Genomic DNA, 21465 nt, shown 5'->3' with positions numbered 1-21465 from the left:
CACAAAGGGAGAAAAAAGCAGGAACCTACAAAAGTGAGATAAGGGGCATGGAGCGTCGGGTAGTGGGTTAAACAGGCATGACCTGTATAAAACCATCAGCTTGCTATTTGACGAGATTTAGTTGCATGGCCGTGGGCTTCTGAGCAAAGTTTCGGCAACTACACACTTTCTTTTACAAATTAAACACTGGCCTCGGACCGAAGTGTGACACTGTATCCCGACTCTAACACTGGCGCCACTTGGAGGCCACGGACTACTGCCAGCCCCCAATGTAAGGGTGTGGGAATAAGAGCAGCCCCGGGATGCTAACAGCTCGCAGTGCGTTACCCGAGGCCCACGCTGTGTGGTGCCTATCAAATCTCCATCGGGCGCAGCCCCATCCCATGTGGCAAAGTCCACACGGCCATTCGTCATAAGAAGGAGCGTGGCAGCGCAGACCTCAGCGTGAACGACGGCCCTGCGCTGTTGGGTCGTTCTTTCTTTCCTGTGAATCAAGGGTCAGTTCCGGGGCAGCAGCAGGAGAGACCTCTTCCGCTGCAGAAAGATTGGATGGGACACCTTTTTTGGGGGCGGGTAATGTGTTTTTCTCACCAATGACAGGGCAAACTGGGAAAGGCAGCCACAAAGACTCTCCAAGCTCCGCCTATCATCCTGTCAATCTAACAACAGTTTTCAGATAATCTTCTCCTGTTTTCTGATATTTAAATAGAATATACTTGAAATTAAAGTCGAGACGGCCGGATGTTTGTGAGCTTCAGTTGGGAAATAGCAGGTAAGACTCAAATGTGGGAACCTTTCGCCTGGATCTGGAAAGTTGGTACATAGGACCTTACTGCTAGTACTGGAGACCGATTGAAAAAACAGCTTTGCAGAGAGTAAGTCAGGTAAAGAAAAGATAGGGATTTAGAACTGAAGACAGGCGTACAGAAGTCGGACAGAAATTAGTGCCCGCTTGGAACAGGAGACTGAGTTACAGTAAAGGTTAGGAAATGTGTTTCAGAGAAGCCACGGCAGAGAGAGTGAGAAATACAGGGCACCTGTACTCTATGTGGCAGGGAAGAAAGAAGTACTGATTCAGGTCTGTGATAGGGACGAGGGTCTGACCGCAGAGATAGAGGGAAAAGTGCAAATGAGCCTGGGTTATAGTTCATGATGGACACTAATTAGAATAGAGGATAGTTATTAACAGTATTGACGACGTGGACTCAGAGGCACCAGAATAAGTGCCGATGCGTTAATTAAACTGGCAGGGCTATATGATACACGAAGAAGCAAAACACGCGAGGACGAGATGCAGGGATTTGTGTGAAGTGGGATGTCGATCGGAGCGGTAGTGAAATACTGGGCAACTATTTACAGGACGAGCTTTAATACAGGGGACTACAGCCGAAGGGTTCTGAATGTAGCCTATCTAGTTTGGTGAGGCTAAGGGGCCTAGATGCAAATCCCCTCCGTCAAGACAAGACTATGGGGATGTAGATGCAAACTTCGGCCATGCCGCCGGAACAGCTCCTGGGGTCTAGATTAACTGGTCTGGGATGAGATCTGCACGGGGGTTCTGCACGCGATCTCGGGGGAAATACCAATTGAGTGTGGACAACCGCTCTAGTTTCCTAAAGTCTATGTGACCTCTTGTTACCTTTGTTCGCTTTGTTCCCATGTCATCGCACTTTCCTTTTCGCGGCTCTCTTTGTAGTTTCAATGTGGGTCCTCGAAGTGCAGTGACATTGTGAAGTGTTGGTCGAGGGTCTGTGCTTAAGGTGTGGGCGCATGATTCTACTTGAACTTTATAAACTTATCTTCCAATGTCTGCATCTTCACTGTATTTGGTAGCATCCAAACCTGGAGGCACCATGCCATTAGTGCTGTCGTTTAATCTATAAGGGCTCCTGCTTTGACCCTTCTCCCACTGCACTACATCATGAAATTGGTGTCCAGTCTGTCGTGGACATAAACTGACTGTTCACCGGCCTTGTTTCCTAGCTCAGACATTTAATGACGGGAATTTGTGGAGACACTCGTTTGGTCTCACTAATGTTTCTTGAATCGTACAACATTATTAGAGGTGGGTGAAGCAACAATTTAACAAGGATAGCCAATTTAGAGCCGAGCTAATGGTAAGCTCCAACTCTAAGGACACGAGCCGAGCCGAGCCTCAATTTTCGGCATGTAAATCATGTAACATACATCATGTAAAAGTAAAATAACATTTTGTTAAAATAAAAAATAAAAAAGTGTTTTTCTTTAGCATGCACAAGTGTGTCAGATTATAGTACAGGAATGAGAGATTTACTAAAAGCGATATTAATAGTTTATAAACATCAGCTTGGAAACTTTAATGCACCCCTATGATTACAATGGCATTAGTGAAATAAGAGGCACATTTGTTGACATTTATCCTCTATGTTACCTAGATTTTCTATGCATGAAGCAACATTATAGCCCAATAAATCAAGTACAAGAGGTGTTTGTGTAGTACACGTCCTGAATTCAAGTATTTGAAGGTGCTTTCATATGTGATAATGAAATAAAAGGAGGCTTGTTGAAAAAACATCTGCAAATTTGGTCAAGCTGTGAAGTTAGGTTTGGTCCCAAGTTTACTGGTTTCCTTTTGCAATTCATCCACAAGATGAATATCTAGTTCTCTCTCATTTTTTAACATCAAAGTTCACTGCTTTATGTTTAATACTTTGTCCATGAGTTCAGACTGGGAGTTGCAAGTAGAGGCCACTTAGAGGCTTTTTTATCATTTCTACTGTTGTTTACTTCACTCCCTTGTATTTGTTTCACAAACCCATCCAGCTATTCGTTCTTTTATTTTACCAATTTACCACTGTCCAAAAGTGCAGGTTTGCACTCATGCTCCTCCCCCTCCATCTGTTGTTGCTGCTTCCATGCTTCCAGCCTTCTCGCACTGGGCTGTCATGTTTTGTGTTTTTTGGGTTCATTTTAAAATGAGACACGTCCATTACTACATCAAAACTTGCTGTTTCAGCAGTCCCGCCCTTAAAAACATCTAGAGTTTTCATTGCCCGAACACAGCCTGCGTTCACTTCCCATTGGCAGGTCAAACCCTCAGCAGCTTGTGTTAGGAGGGCCTTGCTTTTCCATCCTTCCCTGCTCTGGATCTTGCACGCCTCATTCCTACCATGGAGACCCTTATCTGGGAAGGCTGGTTTTGGGAGGCCAGCATTCTGTGGCCAGGGCAGGCTTTGGCCTTGAAGGCGGAGAAGGTCCTCTACCAGCGGAGGTCCTCCTATCATGATATCCTTCTCGTCAGTAGGTGAGATGTGCATGCACCACCCTAGGTACACACTGCAGGTCTGCAACCATAGTATAGTATTGCCAACGTGTTAAAATCTTGAAACATGCTGTTTACTGTGGCCCCACTGCAAATATTGTATTTGTTTGCAGTTGTCTTTACATACCGCTACGTTTGCCTGACCTGGCACTGAAGCGTACAGTAATGTCCTTAGGCTTAGAAACAACTGCAGTCGTGTTACTGACTGACTGCAGTTCAGATTATGAACCATAGAATTGACTGAAACCAGAGTGTATGCCTGCGTAGTTTAAGAAATTAAAAATGGCTAATTAAGAGGAGTATCGTATCGATGGATTCTGATATATAAACAAAATTATAGATCCTTTTTTCCAGTTAATTTTGCCAATATTTAGAGCTGGTCCAGGGAAACGCCATGGGTATTGCTATGGGACATCACGCGTAAGTGGAGAGAGGCGAGGCCCCCCGATGATGAGGGAGTGAAAGAGTGGACTTGATCACTTCAGAAACATGGAAAGACCGGTATATGAGGCCAGAGGGTGCCTCCAGATGTATTAAAGATATGGGGAGACTGGGCTCAATACAGAGGGATTGACCTACTCTTGAGACCCTCCAGGGAAGATTACCTGGAGTCAGAAATTCGCAAGTACGTGGGGTAAGGGTGGGGGGTAGGCGTATGGGTGTACACTGAACACGTATGGACCTGGTCCGGAGAGTCATTGTATATGTTGACCTGATGAAGGAAGGAAAGTAGCATGAGGAAATGAGTGTTGTCGACCATGCACCTTGTTCTCTTGTTTGTATGCAATTTTCATATTTTATTTTTTCGTGCTACACTGAGGTGTACCTTGCAAAATGCAATAAATTGTGTCTTTAAAAAAATAAAGAAAGAAAAGTGGGTGGGAGCGTGGCAGCAAGATGGCTGACATGAAGTAACTCTAACGGCTCAGTTCAGCCCGAATAGTTATTTTGACAGAATTCTGCACCATTGTTGATATTAGAACCAGACAACGATGGAGGAACACGCCTAGATGATCAGGAAGCCTGCCTAGCTGCTTAGTTTGTACATTAAGCAGAAATCCAGACTGGATGACGAGCCTGAAATCAGGATGATGGCCCCTGCTTTGTCAGGCATCTGCCTGCTATTATAAGAGATCACTGGTGCCTCTCCACCGTTGTGGCACCCTAAGACATGAGAGGAGAGCTGTTTGTGTTGTCTTGGATGGACAGGTTAAGGAGATGGCCAGCGTTCCTGCTGAAGGCCCTTCACTGTACCCAACCTCCTCCCTGAAGAGAAGATGATTGGTCTAAAAAGATGCTGGCATAGCATATACAAAATGAACAGAATAAGACATAATGTTAGTAATAAAAATCTTTATTTACAGTTAATTAAAATGATGTCAATTGTCTACCCGAAGATAAAAGCGAGCAGCAAATTAATCTACTCAAATGAGAAATAAGGATGATGAGGTATTAATCCTCAATCTAATGAGCATGTCTGTATTTGAGAATTCTTTGTAATCTTTACAAAAAAATATAAAGTTACAATATTTGCTTGTCCATGGTATAAAAAGAGGAAGGCTACTAGGAAGCAGCATTTCTTCGTGTAATAGTCCAGTTCGGATGATAACATTTTCATGAAATTTACAAAGCTCTTTAAAAGGCTGCCATTGTTGCTGTTAAAACACAATGCCATTTTTTTGTAAAACTGTAGAACAAAGAACAAATCCACAAATTGATGGATGTAAAATTCTTTATGGTCAGTTACAAAGATGAGCAACATCAAATTACATGTACCACGTTTCAGATTTGTAGTTGCAAAAACAACTCATATATTTCAAAGATGGGCAGATTCTCCTATTTTAAACTGACAATCTCAGGTGAGGCTATTGTATTTTGGATTCACAGGGTAGAGGTAATACGTGATAAACCTAAGTTTGATTAGCTTAATAAGTAAAATTCATTAAAGTGCAGTGTGGTTTCCTTTTGAACAGTTGTTGACTATTAAAATGAGAACAATTTCAGGTTAATCTTGATAATGTTCTTAAAACAGTCATATGTATAGCTCCCATAGCCGGGACATATTCACTTGCTGCATGAGCAAGGTTTTGGTTTCATGCCATGGGGTTGTGCTGTTAAGTATTTGCAGGGTTTAGATCTTGTCTTATTATTCCTCTAAATGACACTTCATTTGTTCATTGTAGCCTGAATTTAAGTCTGACAGTAGCTGCCTCTTGCTTAAGGGATTACCCCCACAGGGCAAATTGTAGGTGGAATTGGTCTTGCGAGAACGAATGTGGAAGATGGAACACTATGCTAAACAAGTTGCATTGAATATTATTTAACTGGGTGCCACAAGACAAAGGACATACTTACAGACCATATGTTAATGTGGCAAAATTTGGATTTTGTAAGTGTTTTTTATGAATGGCAGTGGATTATAAAAGTGGCAGTTGTGGAATTTTAGATAGGTCAGAAAGATTTTTTGAAAGCTTTCTGAAACTGTGCGTTAATGGTGGAATTTTGGTTTCATTATGTGACAAATGTTCTCTGTGGCACCTAGGGCTCGGAAATAGACTCCCAAGTGTATGTAAGCTTTTTTTTATTTTTGGTCCAATATTTTACCCTACAAGGACCAGGTAAAGCTAGGTTATTTATCACTTACAAATGTGACCACTTTCAATATGCTTTAGTAGATTTTTAGCTTGTTTTAAATGGGAGTATTCTTCAAAGCTGTTTATATTGTGTTGCCAACCTAGCATGGTATAATGCACCAGAACCGTGTCATCTGCATGCTACATCAGGATAAAAGCACAAATTTGCTAAAGTTTGACCAATATCTGAGACTTATAATTTAAATGAAAGAGGCGCAGTTGCAGGGACTCATCCTTGTTTTAGGTCTTTGTTAATAAACATTTTTTCCAGAAAAGGAAAAGTTATCTCCTGTTTTAACATGAATCCAATGGTGTATAATGTTATAATAGCTTTAAGCTAAAGTGTTGTGGAGTTTACTCCGTAGGCAACCTTTTGTATATACAGTCAAAGGCTTTTTAAAATGTTTAAAACAATTAATTAAGCTCTTTCACATTTTATAGATAAGTAAGGATAGTACCACACTGTTCTCCATCATGCTGCTTTTAGCCTGGAATCCTCTTTGAAACTAGCAAATTATTTGTTTGATTTGGCCTTTGATCAGCTCCTCAATAATAACGTGGCATACATTTTTAAGTCAGCTTCTAGAAGTAGTATAATTTAGTAATTTTCTGGATCAGATTTTGAGCCTTTTTTTTAGATGAAGTGCAATAGCAAGCCTTTTCATGAATCAGGGATTGCTCAAAGTATGTAGCTCACTTCAAAAAACGGTGTCCAGTGTGGTCGCTTAGTATTCTGGCTTGTATTTGCAGACTGCTGATGGGATACCAGTTGGACCTGGTGCTGCATCTTTCCCTAATATTTTTCTTAATCTGGCCAATCTGGATGATTAGTGAGTTATGTCTGATGGCAGGCAAAGAAGTCATCTGTATTCGGTAGTTTATTGGTGATTGAACTCTTGAAATCATACAATTTTCAACATGCAGTACTCCGTCGGACTCGTTCACATTGTTATTGACAACACACACATTTGGGCCTTCTATTTGGTTGACGTAGTTCCAGAAAGCCACAACAATGTTAGCCGCGTGCAATTGTTTTCCATTGTTTTTCCTTAAGCTGAAGCGTTATGTTCCAGATCATACATTTCATTCCTTTTGGAGCAAATCTAACCTGTTTAGTTGTCTCTTCTTGGTTGGAATGTTTTGCTCTTCTCATAGCACTGTTCAAGTCTCTTTTTTTATGTTCTGAAATTAAATGTAGGACAAATACTCATCCTTGGCTTACCTGTGTGATTTTTGGGCTTTTCATACTAAACTGTTAAGATTGATTCAGTGGTTAGACACCATGGGGGTTATTCTAACTTTGGAGGAGTGTTAATCCGTCCCAAAAGTGACGGTAAAGTGACGGATATACCACCAGCCGTATTACGAGTTCCATAGGATATAATGGACTCGTAATACGGCTGGTGGTAAATCCGTCACTTTTCCGTCACTTTTGGGACGGATTAACACCTCCTCCAAAGTTAGAATAACCCCCCATGTTCGGAGAGGTGTCCACTGGTCCCCTCATTGCCAAATCCTGCATAATTGCAGGTGGACTTGGCGTGAGGTGGTCCTAGGACAATGGGACCACCATCACAACGGTCAGCACAACTTGCTCTTTCTGTTTAGGTCATCTCTGCGTCCCCACACTATGTTGGGGGGGACCTCAAAATAATAATATAAATATGGTAAAAAATGGCAATGTTTTCATTTTTTGCTGCAGATAGAGGAAGAAGGTAAATGGAGGTGCTTTAGTTATATGTAGTGCTATTGGAATTATGTGGCAGATAATACAAAATTATGCAGCAGTGTTGACCAAGTTATGTGGCAAGAAAAGTCCAGTTATGCATTTACCACGTCAATACAGGGAGTGCAGAATTATTAGGCAAGTTGTATTTTTGAGGATTAATTTTATTATTGAACAACAACCATGTTCTCAATGAACCCAAAAAACTCATTAATATCAAAACTGAATATTTTTGGAAGTAGTTTTTAGTTTGTTTTTAGTTTTAGCTATGTCAGGGGGATATCTGTGTGTGCAGGTGACTATCACTGTGCATAATTATTAGGCAACTTAACAAAAAAAAATATATACCCATTTCAATTATTTTCCATTACCAGTGAAACCAATATAACATCTCAACATTCACAAATATACATTTCTGACATTCAAAAACAAAACAAAAACAAATCAGTGACCAATATAGCCACCTTTCTTTGCAAGGACACTCAAAAGCCTGCCATCCATGGATTCTGTCAGTGTTTTGATCTGTTCACCATCAACATTGCGTGCAGCAGCAACCACAGCCTCCCAGACACTGTTCAGAGAGGTGTACTGTTTTCCCTCCTTGTAAATCTCACATTTGATGATGGACCACAGGTTCTCAATAGGGTTCAGATCAGGTGAACAAGGAGGCCATGTCATTAGATTTCCTTCTTTTATACCCTTTCTTGCCAGCCACGCTGTGGAGTACTTGGACGCGTGTGATGGAGCATTGTCCTGCATGAAAATCATGTTTTTCTTGAAGGATGCTGACTTCTTCCTGTACCACTGCTTGAAGAAGGTGTCTTCCAGGAACTGGCAGTAGGACTGGGAGTTGAGCTTGACTCCATCCTCAACCCGAAAAGGCCCCACAAGCTCATCTTTGATGATACCAGCCCAAACCAGTACTCCACCTCCACCTTGCTGGCGTCTGAGTCGGACTGGAGCTCTCTGCCCTTTACCAATCCAGCCACGGGCCCATCCATCTGGCCCATCAAAACTCACTCTCATTTCATCAGTCCATAAAACCTTAGAAAAATCAGTCTTGAGATATTTCTTGGCCCAGTCTTGACGTTTCAGCTTGTGTGTCTTGTTCAGTGGTGGTCGTCTTTCAGCCTTTCTTACCTTGGCCATGTCTCTGAGTATTGCACACCTTGTGCTTTTGGGCACTCCAGTGATGTTGCAGCTCTGAAATATGGCCAAACTGGTGGCAAGTGGCATCGTGGCAGCTGCACGCTTGACTTTTCTCAGTTCATGGGCAGTTATTTTGCGCCTTGGTTTTTCCACACGCTTCTTGCGACCCTGTTGACTATTTGGAATGAAACGCTTGATTGTTCGATGATCACGCTTCAGAAGCTTTGCAATTTTAAGAGTGCTGCATCCCTCTGCAAGATATCTCACTATTTTTTACTTTTCTGAGCCTGTCAAGTCCTTCTTTTGACCCATTTTGCCAAAGGAAAGGAAGTTGCCTAATAATTATGCACACCTGATATAGGGTGTTGATGTCATTAGACCACACCCCTTCTCATTACAGAGATGCACATCACCTAATATGCTTAATTGGTAGTAGGCTTTCGAGCCTATACAGCTTGGAGTAAGACAACATGCATAAAGAGGATGATGTGGTCAAAATACTCATTTGCCTAATAATTCTGCACTCCCTGTAGTTCTAACTCAAGCAAATGTGAGACCTGTTGGGGAGGGTTGCTACGCCAGACTTTGGCCAAAAGAAGCATTATGCTAATAACAGGGCTTTGTTTTAAGGTGAAAAAATGAACAGCAATAAAATGCTGTGTAATGGGCCATCACTAACATGTTTTATCCTATGTATCCATGCTGGGAATATGTGTCAAATGGGAAAGGACTCCAAATACTCTTCAAAACCCCCAGCCCCACTTCTAATAATCACATTGTGGATACTTTTACGTGTTAGTAAGGCCTGCTTGATCAGAAAAGTATGTTTGGCATCATGTATTTTTATTGCATTTGTAAAACAGTAAAAGAACTTAACTGCAATGTTTAAGTGTAGAAATATTTAAGTATTGGTAATTTAATAGAATAATTGTGACAAATTTAGAGGGGGTATTTTTTTTCACTGAGCGGGGCACAGCATTAAAATGTTTGAAGACCACTGCTATAAGCACAAAGGGAACCTCTAGATCACATATGGAGACAAGAATACTTAGACCCAGCTGACCTTCACTGAATGTTAGGGAAGCACTCTCTATAACATGCAAGGAATTAAGAGAAGCAGTTAGGGAAATGCAGACCAAGAGAACGCCAGGTACAGGTGGGCTGCTGCCCGAGTTTTACAAAACTATTAGGGGTTGCACAGGAGACCTACAGTGTTAGTAGTCTGCCTGGCACTATGCATGGGCCTCTAATAGTGGTGGTGCACAGGAGACCTACAGTGTTAATAGTCTGCCTGGCACTATGCATGGAGCTCTAATAGTGGTGGTCCCAAAAGCAGGAAAAGACCCAGAAGAGCTGGGCTTGTACCCATACTGATATTATCAGTAAATTACTGTCTCATAAGATCCTGAGGGTGATACCTGATTTACTATGTAACAATCAATCAGAGGTTACGCCACAGAGAAACACGATTTCCAGTCTGCACAGATGGGCGCAAGCAAAACATCTTTTAAGGCACAATGATTAAGACTATGTGGTAGTTCCTCTCAATATCAAGCATGTACTTGACACTGCGTAGGAGTTAATATTTGAAGTGTTAGAAAAGGCAAACTTTGGCACATACATAATGTACTGGCTCAAATTTCTGCATACCCCTTTAAGATGAGATTATCTCTGGAAGATGGGAGCTTAATCTGGGCAGAAGACAAGGATGCCTGATATCACCCCTACAGTTTGCTCTCGCCACGGACCAGTAACGACAAGGTACATGGCCGATAAAGGCATTACAGTATGTGATAAAACGCACATAGGGGGTCGATTATGACTTCGACGTATGGAAAAGGCCATCCGCCGATGGTCCATTGGCCCCATTACGAGTTTCCCATTGGGTCAGCGGATGGAAACAGAGTTTCTGCCTATTGGCCCAGCGGGAAATGGCCTACAGCATTGTCACCGGCTCGTAATAGAGCCAGGGGCAACGCTGTAGTGTGGCGGGTGCACCAGGACCCATAGCAAAGTACAGTGTCTGCAAGGCTGACAGTAAACTTTGCGACGGGACTGCCTGGAGGGCCCCCTGCACCCCATCTCCACCAGCCATTTCATGGCAGTTCTACTGCCATGAAACTGCTGGCAGAGAGGGGAATCGTAATCACCAGGGCAGAGCAGCTTGCAGCGCTGCCCTAGCGGATTAGGACCGCCAGGCCATCCTGTGGCAGTAAAGTGGCAGTGCTGGCGGTCGGACCGAGGCTCTACCACCGTGGTTGTAATGTGGCGGTCAGCTCACCACCGTGGTGGTCCGAACTTCACCGTGACTGGTCATAATGAGGGCCATAGTGTCACTCTATGCAAGTGACTGGCTAGTCGAAATGAAATACCCTGTGAGCTCAGTTCCATTCATGCTCCCCATAATAGATGTTTTCCGACAGATCTTTGGTTTGAGAACTAACTGGTCTAAGTTATGCCTCTTTCCTATGGGATAAATTGCCCTGAGACTGGTAGCACAGCTCCTGGACCTAGGCTTAGATTGGCAGCATTGGGTCCCTAAAATATCTTAGGATAACCATAATATGTCTCTTTATCTTGCAGAGGAGATTGAACTCACTATAGGCAAGATTCTGCTGAGCACTCCCTTTCCTTCTGGTGACGACTGACCCTATCATTCATGGGAAGAGTGGCCCTTTTTAAAATGATCGTACTTTCCAAATATCTATATGTATTTCAGGGAATAATGGGATGTTCCCCACATCAATATTCCATACTGGTGTAGGATGGTGGCAGCCCCATAATTAAACTTACTACTCTCAAGTCGCGTAACAAACAGAGCAGGCTCGCCCGACTAGATTTAGAATGCTATTACTTAACAGCTCAGTCACAGTTTCGGCCATATTGAGCAGATAGGGCCTCTTGTAAGAAAAATAATTAGATGCAGGATTTTACTTACACTCTTCTCTACAAACTGTACGCATAGCTCCGAAGTGCGAAAACCAAGAGACTCCACATCTGATATTGATTTTGAATGTGTGGTGAATACTTGTGTGTGAAAATTATAAGAATGACAATTTTTCTAGCGGATGCCAAATTATGGGGCTCCCATATTTCTAAAGTAGGGGGTTGGAAACCGCTGGCTGGGTTGAGTGTGGGTACTTTCATGTACATGTACGAAGGAAAGACATTTATAACATTCATGGGGATCAGGCAAAAATTCAGACAAGGTGCAAAAAAGTTCCTGATTTTTTTCAAAGCTAACCAGACCTGTGAGGCAAACATGCAGAAGAAATCTAATATTTCCATGACCACTCTTACTGGTCTCATGCAGGATTGATGACCCAGATTGCATGTTTACAACGTACTGCTGCAACAACAGACGACTCATCTGGTAATCATTAAAGAGAGGTGGGAACAAGACATCAAAATGCCATTCACTAGTACTGAATGAGGCAGCACATTGATCTGCCATAAGACAGTATCTAGCAATGCACTGTGCCATATATCAAACTAGAGCAGGCGCTTGTCCACTCTGTCGCCAGGAAGGAGTAAACTTTCTGGACGTGGTGTGTGTCAGCCCACTGGCTGTGGACACTTGGAGACAAATGATTCTTGCCTTAACAGAAGTGCCACCAAGAGCAGTGATATACTCTTTAACACCGTGCACAGCTGGCTTACATCCTAGACAGAATGGAAAAGTCAGCTATAAGTGTATGACCCTTCTGTTGTAGTTGACAAAACCGAGCATAACTGTCCACTGGTTAAAGCTGCAGGGCCCCTATCTGGACTTGTGGAATAGATGCTAAGAAGGGAAAATTAGCTGAAGAAATTTGGATGAAGATGATGTTAAGAGACAATAAACTGTCAAATAATATTACAGAGTGGCTGGAATTGTCAGATAGCTTGCTGGGAATTAATGTTCACTTAAACTTGCCACACATTTCACAAAGCTATAACACTCTGCAGTGTTTTCTGTTAAAGACCACTGTACTCCCCCAGGGTTATGTTCTATAAAATAAGACATCAATATAATGTGTCTTAAAAAAAAAAAGAAAGAAAAAAAAAAGTATGTAGCCACATTAGGATGACTCTGATATCTTCGAGTGGGCAGCAGAGCAAATCGTAATTTTAAATTCAGCTTTGTTCATTAGAAGGGAGTATGATATGACCTCTGGTTAGGCAAATGCAAATTCATTGACAATGAAGTGGAATATTTGAGGCACTGGGAAACAGGTGGGGAAGTCAATCCTATCCTTGTTTCATTAGGATTGTTGCTGGTTTACTTCTTTCATACACAATTAGAAGCTGTCTTTTCTTTACTGGCTCTATTAATTACTCTTAAGTTGTCCCAGCGAGTTCAATGATCACAGAGCTTCTTAAGATCTTTCAGAGAAATGGGTCAATTTTCAGTTTGAGGATCAAAACCATTTGAGTGTATGGAGAAAGCCATTTATTAATGATGCAAAATATGCTGTCATAGTGAATGGTAATTGTTGTAGGTATAGTTCTCTTGCAGTTTGTTTCAGCGAAAGACTACTCCACAACTGGGAGACATTATCATGTGCTTGGCTCATTGACCTCTATTTTTTATGGAAAGGGACTTCCATTCCTGTGTGCACCACAAACCACTGATCCATCTTTTATAAGGTTACTGGTACTACTGAAGTGTCTGTTTGACTTGTGTTTGAAATCCAGTTGAAAGATTAAATCTCTGGCCAGCTCATCTCTTAGCTAGCCAATATTATAGGCCCAACTCATACTCTTAAACACCATACATTATTGGATCCATTGCAGTGGCTTTGTGGTTCCTCAGCAGTTTTCCTGACCACTTGTCTCCTGAATGTATTGTAAGAATCTGCTGATAGAACACCATATGATGTTTGAGCTGTTCCATTCAGCTCACCGGAGCCATTTATGCATTAATGTGCTTGTTATTCAGTCATTTAAGGTCCAACATTTCCAGTAATCTAATCAGTTGGTGTCTAAAATGTCATTTTAGCTTAATTACCCATATTTCTAATTTCATTATACCTTTCATTCGTCCTTTTAAGTTTTATATTTATCCTTGCTCAGGCCTTGAGAAATCATGAAAATATTACTAGACCTGCAGTAACTTGAATAATCTACTCGACCTGACTGTAATGTACATGACCCATAAACAGGTCTCAAATTGTGTGATCCCAGGCAAATAGTTTACTGAGTCAACTTTATTTTCATTCTCACATATGATTGCACCTTGAAATATGTGAGCTCAGCATTTCTGCAGGACCTCTTTTGTTTAAGTAGACTAAAGTTTGCTGTATGTGTCACATGAATCTAGTCCACTTATAGGGAATAAATGACCCATGACTTGCTTTTAGTTTAAACATGCACTTTTAAATGACCCATGACTTGCTTTTTGTTTAAACATGTACTTTTAATAAATATATTACTAAACCATGATGTGGTAGCATATTGTCATCTAAACACAGTAAATTTCCAAGAAATGTCCAAAAACCTTTCCACTAACTTGCAGCTTTACTAATTAAACTATATAGTGTATTAGCAATCTGTAAAAATTGGGTTTCAGAAAACATATCCTTTGCACATCAACACGTAAAGTATTCCTATTAAAATAATTTTTTAATCACACAGAATTACAAAAAATTGGCTTTCACAGCTACTGAAATACATTTTGAAATGCTTGTACAGTTGACTTAGTCATTTAAATGTTGTGTGTGAGGAAAAACCTCACTCCTTATGTCCTTTTATTTTACATTCTAAACAGCTGGTCACACAGTTCACCTTACAAAATCTTGGAACTCTGCAGTCAGAAGGAAAAATAATTTAAAGACAAACTGACTTTTGACCTCTGTCTGTGAACACAGAGCAAAAGTGACATACAAGATTTAAAGGAGTCTTTTATTGCTCCTTCACTTTCTGACTGAACAGAACACCTGTTCTTTTTCAACTGGCCAGAAGGGACGAGTAAGTCCTAAAAATAGCTCGACCTGATCAAATATGACTCGTCATGGCGAGTGGTCGAGTAGATTTTTGGAGCCCTGCTGCTGTGGCGAAGAGTTTTCTCCTTTTTGCCCGTTCCTTGGGCGACAAAGCCTGAGCCTCCCCATCTTTACTGTGTTTTGTGGAGCCTGCCTAGGGTAACTATCAGCCATGTTAATGGGGAATTGAAAGATGCTTGGACTCCTAGTTGAATTTGAGAAAAAGACAAGTCACTCACAAAATAACTGCCTATTGCTACAAGAGTGAAATGGTTGAAAACTATTCTCACCAATGCTGTGTCAGCAGTCTCAGTACAGCATTCTTCTAAGTTCTTTCACTGCTGTCAGCTCTCCTAGCAGCGTCTGACCCAACGTGCCTGACTCTAAATTGACCACCACTACTGTAAATCTCACAAGGAGAAGGTCTTTTTGTTTTATAATTATTTTTTTTCCTTTCAGGTATTGTCCTTTTTTGAAGTATACATGTTAGTTATTGGAGTGTAAATGGTGAATATGAAAAGCACACTTATTCATGTCACTTTTCATTACAACGTGATAATCATATCTGTTTGCTTATATTCATGTTATTCTATCTGAATGGAGTTCTTTGTTCTATAAGCTAATTTCACTTCTCGTTTAATAGTACTAAACAATAAGCAGGGTTCACAGAATGTAAGTTATGTGTATTAGATACATTATAAAAGCTAAGAACAGAGTCTGAGAGATAGTCAGGAACTTTGCACCAGAGACCCGAGACTGAAGCCATACCAAAGTGTATCACCTTCCTTTGCTGAAGAATACTGGGAGGCACTTTTAGCCTTATTTAGCAGGCTTATCTGTTTACCTGCTGATGCAGACGGGAATATCAGACAATTCCATTATAGTGAACACTGCTTCTTAGTCCTGGAATGGTATACAGGTTTGAACCATCTTTAAAACTCAAGTTAGGCCCTTTCTTTGGTGCTAAGTTCAGTTTAGTTGGCCAAAGAGTGGAGGGTGGGATTGTAAATATTGATACAACGAAAATCTTTATGATTTTACCAGTATGTTATATTACTATTTACTTTTCACACTTGTAATGAAATTTGTTGCTACTGTACAGTTTACATTCATAACAGTTACTATTCGTATTCTGAGCACGAGGATAAGGTTTTATTTTTTAAAAACATACATCTTTAAAATGTACCCATGTTTTCTTAGTGCTATTGTGTGTGTCTTTCCACAATGGAAAAGATTTTGAGTTCCACTAATTTTCCCTTTGATAACTCATAGGATCAGTACCTGAAACACATCTCACACTGATATTTGCAGTGCAACTGACTTTCTTGGGCACATTGACAATGTCCTGTGTGCCAGGGACAAGAAAGCCTATTTTAGGCCCTTGTTCTGTAATATTGATCCATAAAACGTATCACCTAACTTTAAAATGGCATGTACACTGCTATTGGAGATTCCAAGTATTATGATGACATGTTTTTCTCCATTGCCTCAGGGCTTGCTTGCCCGGGTGATAGTCCTCCCCCAGGGCCTACGTCTTCCTTAAAATTTTGAACCATGCTGCAGGGCAGGATGACAGCTCTCCGATACCGGAGAGATGAGGTCCACGAAGAGCAAATGAAATGTGGGCCAAACAATGTCCCGAAATTCCTATCTTTACAGCCCTTCCATCCTGATCAAGTGTGTTTGTCTGTATGATCAGCTCCACCACTTTCACAGTCTTTATATCTTTAAAGGCTTCTCTCAGGTCCAGGAGCCTCTAAGTAGAGCGACCATCTTAAAATACTTCCAAGCCACACTCCATTGTGCAACCTTTTGATTGACTTTAGAAGAACTGTCGTGGAGAATTAATAACTTATGTCCCTCAGAAGAAAGGAATTCTTAGGTTCACCTGCATTATGGATTCCACAGGCCAATATGCTAAATGTCTCATTTGTGAGGGATTCGCACCAATATGGCTGAGATGTCATGGTCAGCTTAGCTTGCAAGAGGAATTTTATCGCACAGCACATAGTACCACAGAGTTTTTGATTGTATATGTTGAGTCAGGTCCTGCCTATTGAAAATCTGTGAGATCTTTTGCAGATACCTTTATCACACAGTGTACAATTGTAGGTTTGCGCGTCCAACTACATTTGTAATGTGTATTTTTAATTATTTTTTATTAAGCATCTGTGTTTCGAGAATCTTGCATTTTATTTGCAATGTTAATATGCCTTTTCAGCACAGCGGGTAGACTGTGTCTCAAAGTCTTTAAATCCTAGTAAAACAGCACAGTGGGTATATGCAGTTGTTGCAGAGATCATTTCTTGTAAGTTCCCATCCTGGGAAACAGTTAAGTAGGCTACGAGCCTCTTGTACACTTTTTGACATATGACATTAGTTGGAATACTTACAAGACCATGTCAAACGTCTTCAAAACGAATTCCATTGAGGGGAGTACTTATATTACGAAGTATGTAAAACTAATTCATTTATTAGTCTTGAACTATGTAAATAGTCATTTTACACATGCATATATGATGTATATTGAATGAACATGCTATTTTACATGCCTACCTTAAAGACATTATGCTGTATTTCTTCTCTCTTTTACTATATCACACACACATTGCTTCACGGTTTCTTTATAAATCAGTTTTTGTACTTTTTTTTTTTTTTTTTTGGAAGGAGCTTCACAAAATAGAAAGTTTACTTACTTATGCATACCTAAGTGGACTTGTTTGCCAGAATTCATCTATATCTATTTCCTGATTTGTGCCCAGTTGGAGTGTCCAGCTGTACTCCCTTTGACTTCTGAAATCTTCTCCAGGATGCAGTATAGTAACAAGCTTTGGCAAAACCGGTAGCTTTTGCCTATGCAAGATCAATTGGTTTTGTCTATGTTTTTTAGACAGGTTGCACAACAGCATAGGCTGCTCACAACATTGCTTAAAGTAAAGAAAAAAGCAGTGCGACACCGCCAGCGCTGACCGCGTCATAGCACTTTTTTTCATTACTTTAAGCCATGTTGCACAGTAGTGCAGGCTGGTGTGCAACATGGCTTAAAGTAAGGAGGGGAGGGGAAAGTACTATGATGGGATCAGCACTGTCACATCACCTTATTTTTAAGCCATGTTGTACTGCAGCTCAGGCTGCTTTGCAGTATGTTAAAGAAGAGTCCAAGGGAGGCTAGTCACATGAGGGTAGGTGCGTTGGGGGGAGTGGAAGGGAGCAGCAGCAACAACTAACAGTGAGAGCAGGGGGAAGCAACATGAGGGAGGCAGGGAAGGACGGTGGGAGCACCAAAACGGGAAGGGGGAAGCAACATGAGGGAGGTGAGGGGGAGGGAGCAGCAACCACGGTCGGTGGGAAGAAAGGTGGATGAAAGTAAAACGAGGGGGGTACAGAATCAGAGGGAAGTCAACCAGTGGTAATAAATGGTAAGTAATAGGCGGGCTCTAAGCCCATTTTAAGCTTTTTTTATTTATAAGAGATTTCACAACAGCACATGGACACTGTTCAAACGAAACCTAAAAAGCTTTCCCAGGCAACAATTGAAGAGTGGATTTTAGCTTTTTCTTTCACTTTAGCTCTGCTTGGTTATAGAGAATGAATGAACACAATGTTTTATAAAAGGATGAGGTGAAATTGTTAACAGTCAGAATATAGAATCTACCAAAATATAACAAAATAAAAATTAAATGTCCTGATGAAGTTTTGGTTTACAGACAAAATGCGTTGGCTGGTTCTCCTGTAACTGAAAGTTTGAAAAAAAAAGATTGAAGATGCATTTTAACTGACCTGAAAAAAACATATCTGTATTGGAATGCAATCATTACGGATTGATAGTGTGATTGGATGCCCCACACAAGTTGGAGAGTGAAGATAAGCTTTTGATACTAGGAGCCAGATGTAGCAAAGGTTTTTACCCATTCTGTGTCTATGGGAAAAAGTGTTCGTACATATGGCCATAGTTGTCTTCTCCAAGGAGTGATAACTCTGTAGTGTGCACTGGCAGTAAGAAGCTCAAAGTGGATCTATACACAATTTAAATATCACTGCTCCAAAGCATGGATGTGAGCCATTTTGCTACATTTTGAGTTTTTTTTCCATTCACTGATAAACTATTATCCTATTATGTAGACAGCATTTGCATCAAGAATCCAGCAACCCCATTCAGTCTTTTACAAATCTAATCTGGCATAATTATGTTCAGGAACCCCCCTAGTTTAGGTACACAGAGGTTGTGTAATCCTGAGTCAGACTGTGCAACGAGAAACCCACGAAAGACCGAGCCAAACACATTGTACGCATGCTTTCCTCCTCTGTTGGGAATTTGGAGGGACTACCCTGTACAGTATTATTGCAACCTGTTTATAGAAGCATAACGACCAAGAAGATGACAGTTTGAAAAATGTGATACGGGCATTATGAGGTTCTGGGGCTTGTATCTGTCAGCTTGTTTTCTCTCAGCACTTCATAGAAGTGCACATTTTCCTGCACTCTCCCTCCTGTGCAGCTTCCCCGCGTTCTCATTGTCGTCTCCTACCCCAGCCCATCCCACACGTTTACCTTTTTCTTTTTTATTACTGCAAACCACAACCCACTCCTTTGCTGGTCCCATTCACGCTGCTTGCAACTTGTTGGAATAGTACATTAAAATAAAAAATATATTGCCAGCAGAGTCTTAGCATACACGTTATGACACATACGCGCATACACACAGTCATAATATTTTGATACCCAATGCTGTTCCGCATCAGTAAATGTTATCTTTAATCTTTTTGATGATGTGAAACAAAGAACATTGGTAAAACCAAAAGTCGGGGAACCTCACTATAAGGAGCCCTATTGGCTTTGCCAATGCTTGATGCTATTTAAATTTTGCCTCTTTGTGATAGACTCCGTTATGCCCAATGAGCGAAATCTTCATGATGAGGGGCATCGTGTTGTCTTCTATCATCTTTTCCAGGCCCCGTTATTGCAACCTTCAAGTATTCTAGAGGCCATTTAGTCTCATGTTGTATGACGTGATACACATTTGTCCCAAATAGTCCTATATTTAGGGAAATGTGAGATGTGTTGTACACCAACAGTAGGTGCCGGTAGAGAGACTTTGGATATAGTGAGTTTAAGTAGTATGTTATCCATATAAAGGAAAACGTTTACTAATCCTCACGATGTGTATATATACTGTGAATTTCTCTGTAAATTGTACTGCTTCAGAAAGTGGCCCCAGAGCCAACAGGAACAGAAGAAGTGGGAAGGGCAATTTGAATGCTTTAGTTTGTCATGAACATAGTGCTCTTCACTGTTCGTTCTTGCATGTTGTCATTAAAATATATGATAACATGCAACAAAAAGTTGTAGAGGGTCATCCAGGCCTCTCCTCAACATTTTAGTGGCACTCGAATGCTGTCATATATTTCTCAATCACCAGTGGTCCCATCTTGGATTGACACTTGAGGTGACCACTTCCTGAACTTGTTTTTCAGCTCAGGCTTGGGAGCTTCTCTGCATAGACTAGCATTGGGAGCACTACAATTTCCAATAGCTGCAGCAGTAGCACCCTGTCTTCCTACCACTCTAACAGTCTACTCTGCTTTAACAATCCAGTCCCCTCAACTCTTCGCCTTTTCACTATGCAACACTGTACCCCCTATGTTACAATCCACAACACTACACACATTTAATTGGTTCTGTCCATTATTGGCTGTGCATGGGGAAGGGCGAGGGCAACGGGCCACAGCAGCGGCGTAGTTTTTCCGTGCAAGTGTGTCACACACCATTTTTTGTTTCATTGCACAGAAAAAAACAAATAGAAAGAAAACAGGGAGTGCTGTGTCAGCTTCTTCCCGAACCCCAGTCCCTCTGCGTCAATCGCTAATGGTCAATTGTGTTAGACCTGAAGATTGGGTCTGGTTGCGCCTGAGACTCATCCCCATAAAGAAAGAGTGAATCATTCTTACACAGTCAATGCTACTGGTTGATAAAGCTACTGCTGCGGTTTGCTTTTTCCTTTGGGGATAGAGGAGTTACTATGCCCCGTCCACACTATGTCCAGCTGCCCTACCTCCGCTTGCCATCACCTTGTTTTCAAGTGCTACACCCGTGACTAGAAACCAATGCCTTTACAGCAAACTTCCTGCCACTCATCAAAGTTTGCTTCAAGCCAACTTGATGTATGACACCAACCAGTCAAATGTCAGACAGTGTCTTTCGAGTGCGCCTGCAGCTCTGCAGGCCGCTCCCAGGCAGAGGACGCTAGAGCAGCTGTGCTCCTATCTCTGTCCGGGATCCACTGAAAAGGTAGAGCGACCAAGTGTCTGTCTGTTTGTACTTCTGCTTTTCTGTCTACAACTGCAAGCTTAAAAAATGCAACCATCCTTTTTTATAAAAACAATAAGTACTCCTACAGGAACAGCTCACTCCAAATGAATATCCACAAAAAACAAGTTTTTTCAAATGTTTCTCGTATGTTTGATTTTTGTAAAGCAGCAGAGCACGGTGCATTTAACTCTGAAGTTCATTTTACAATACCTGATTTACTTGGATCTTGAGGCGAAAATGAGATTGTTAGGGATGCATTTTAATGCAGGGCCTGAGGCAGGCAAGATCTGTTCTGGCTTTTGAAGACGACGTCGTTGTTTGTGCTGCGTTGACTTTATTTTGTATTTTAAGTCCCTTGCCTTAGATCCATACAGTGCAAAATCA

General features: G+C 41.3%; 1 protein-coding gene across 1 annotated transcript in view; it reads left to right on the top strand.

Annotated features, from left to right (window-relative positions):
• Nucleotides 1–644: 644 nt before the first annotated feature.
• LYSMD4 (LysM domain containing 4) overlaps nt 645–21465 on the top strand; it is a 74595-nt gene continuing 53774 nt past the window's right edge. The window contains exon 1 of the mRNA XM_069222780.1: nt 645–772. The gene's annotated coding sequence lies outside the window, so the exon portion shown is untranslated. The remainder of the gene's footprint in view (nt 773–21465) is intronic.

This window comes from Pleurodeles waltl, chromosome 3_1 (assembly GCF_031143425.1).
Source record: "Pleurodeles waltl isolate 20211129_DDA chromosome 3_1, aPleWal1.hap1.20221129, whole genome shotgun sequence".
Classification (NCBI taxonomy): domain Eukaryota; kingdom Metazoa; phylum Chordata; class Amphibia; order Caudata; family Salamandridae; genus Pleurodeles; species Pleurodeles waltl.
The sequence above is the reverse complement of the archived record's forward strand: the minus strand, read 5'-3'. Positions and strand labels throughout refer to the sequence as shown.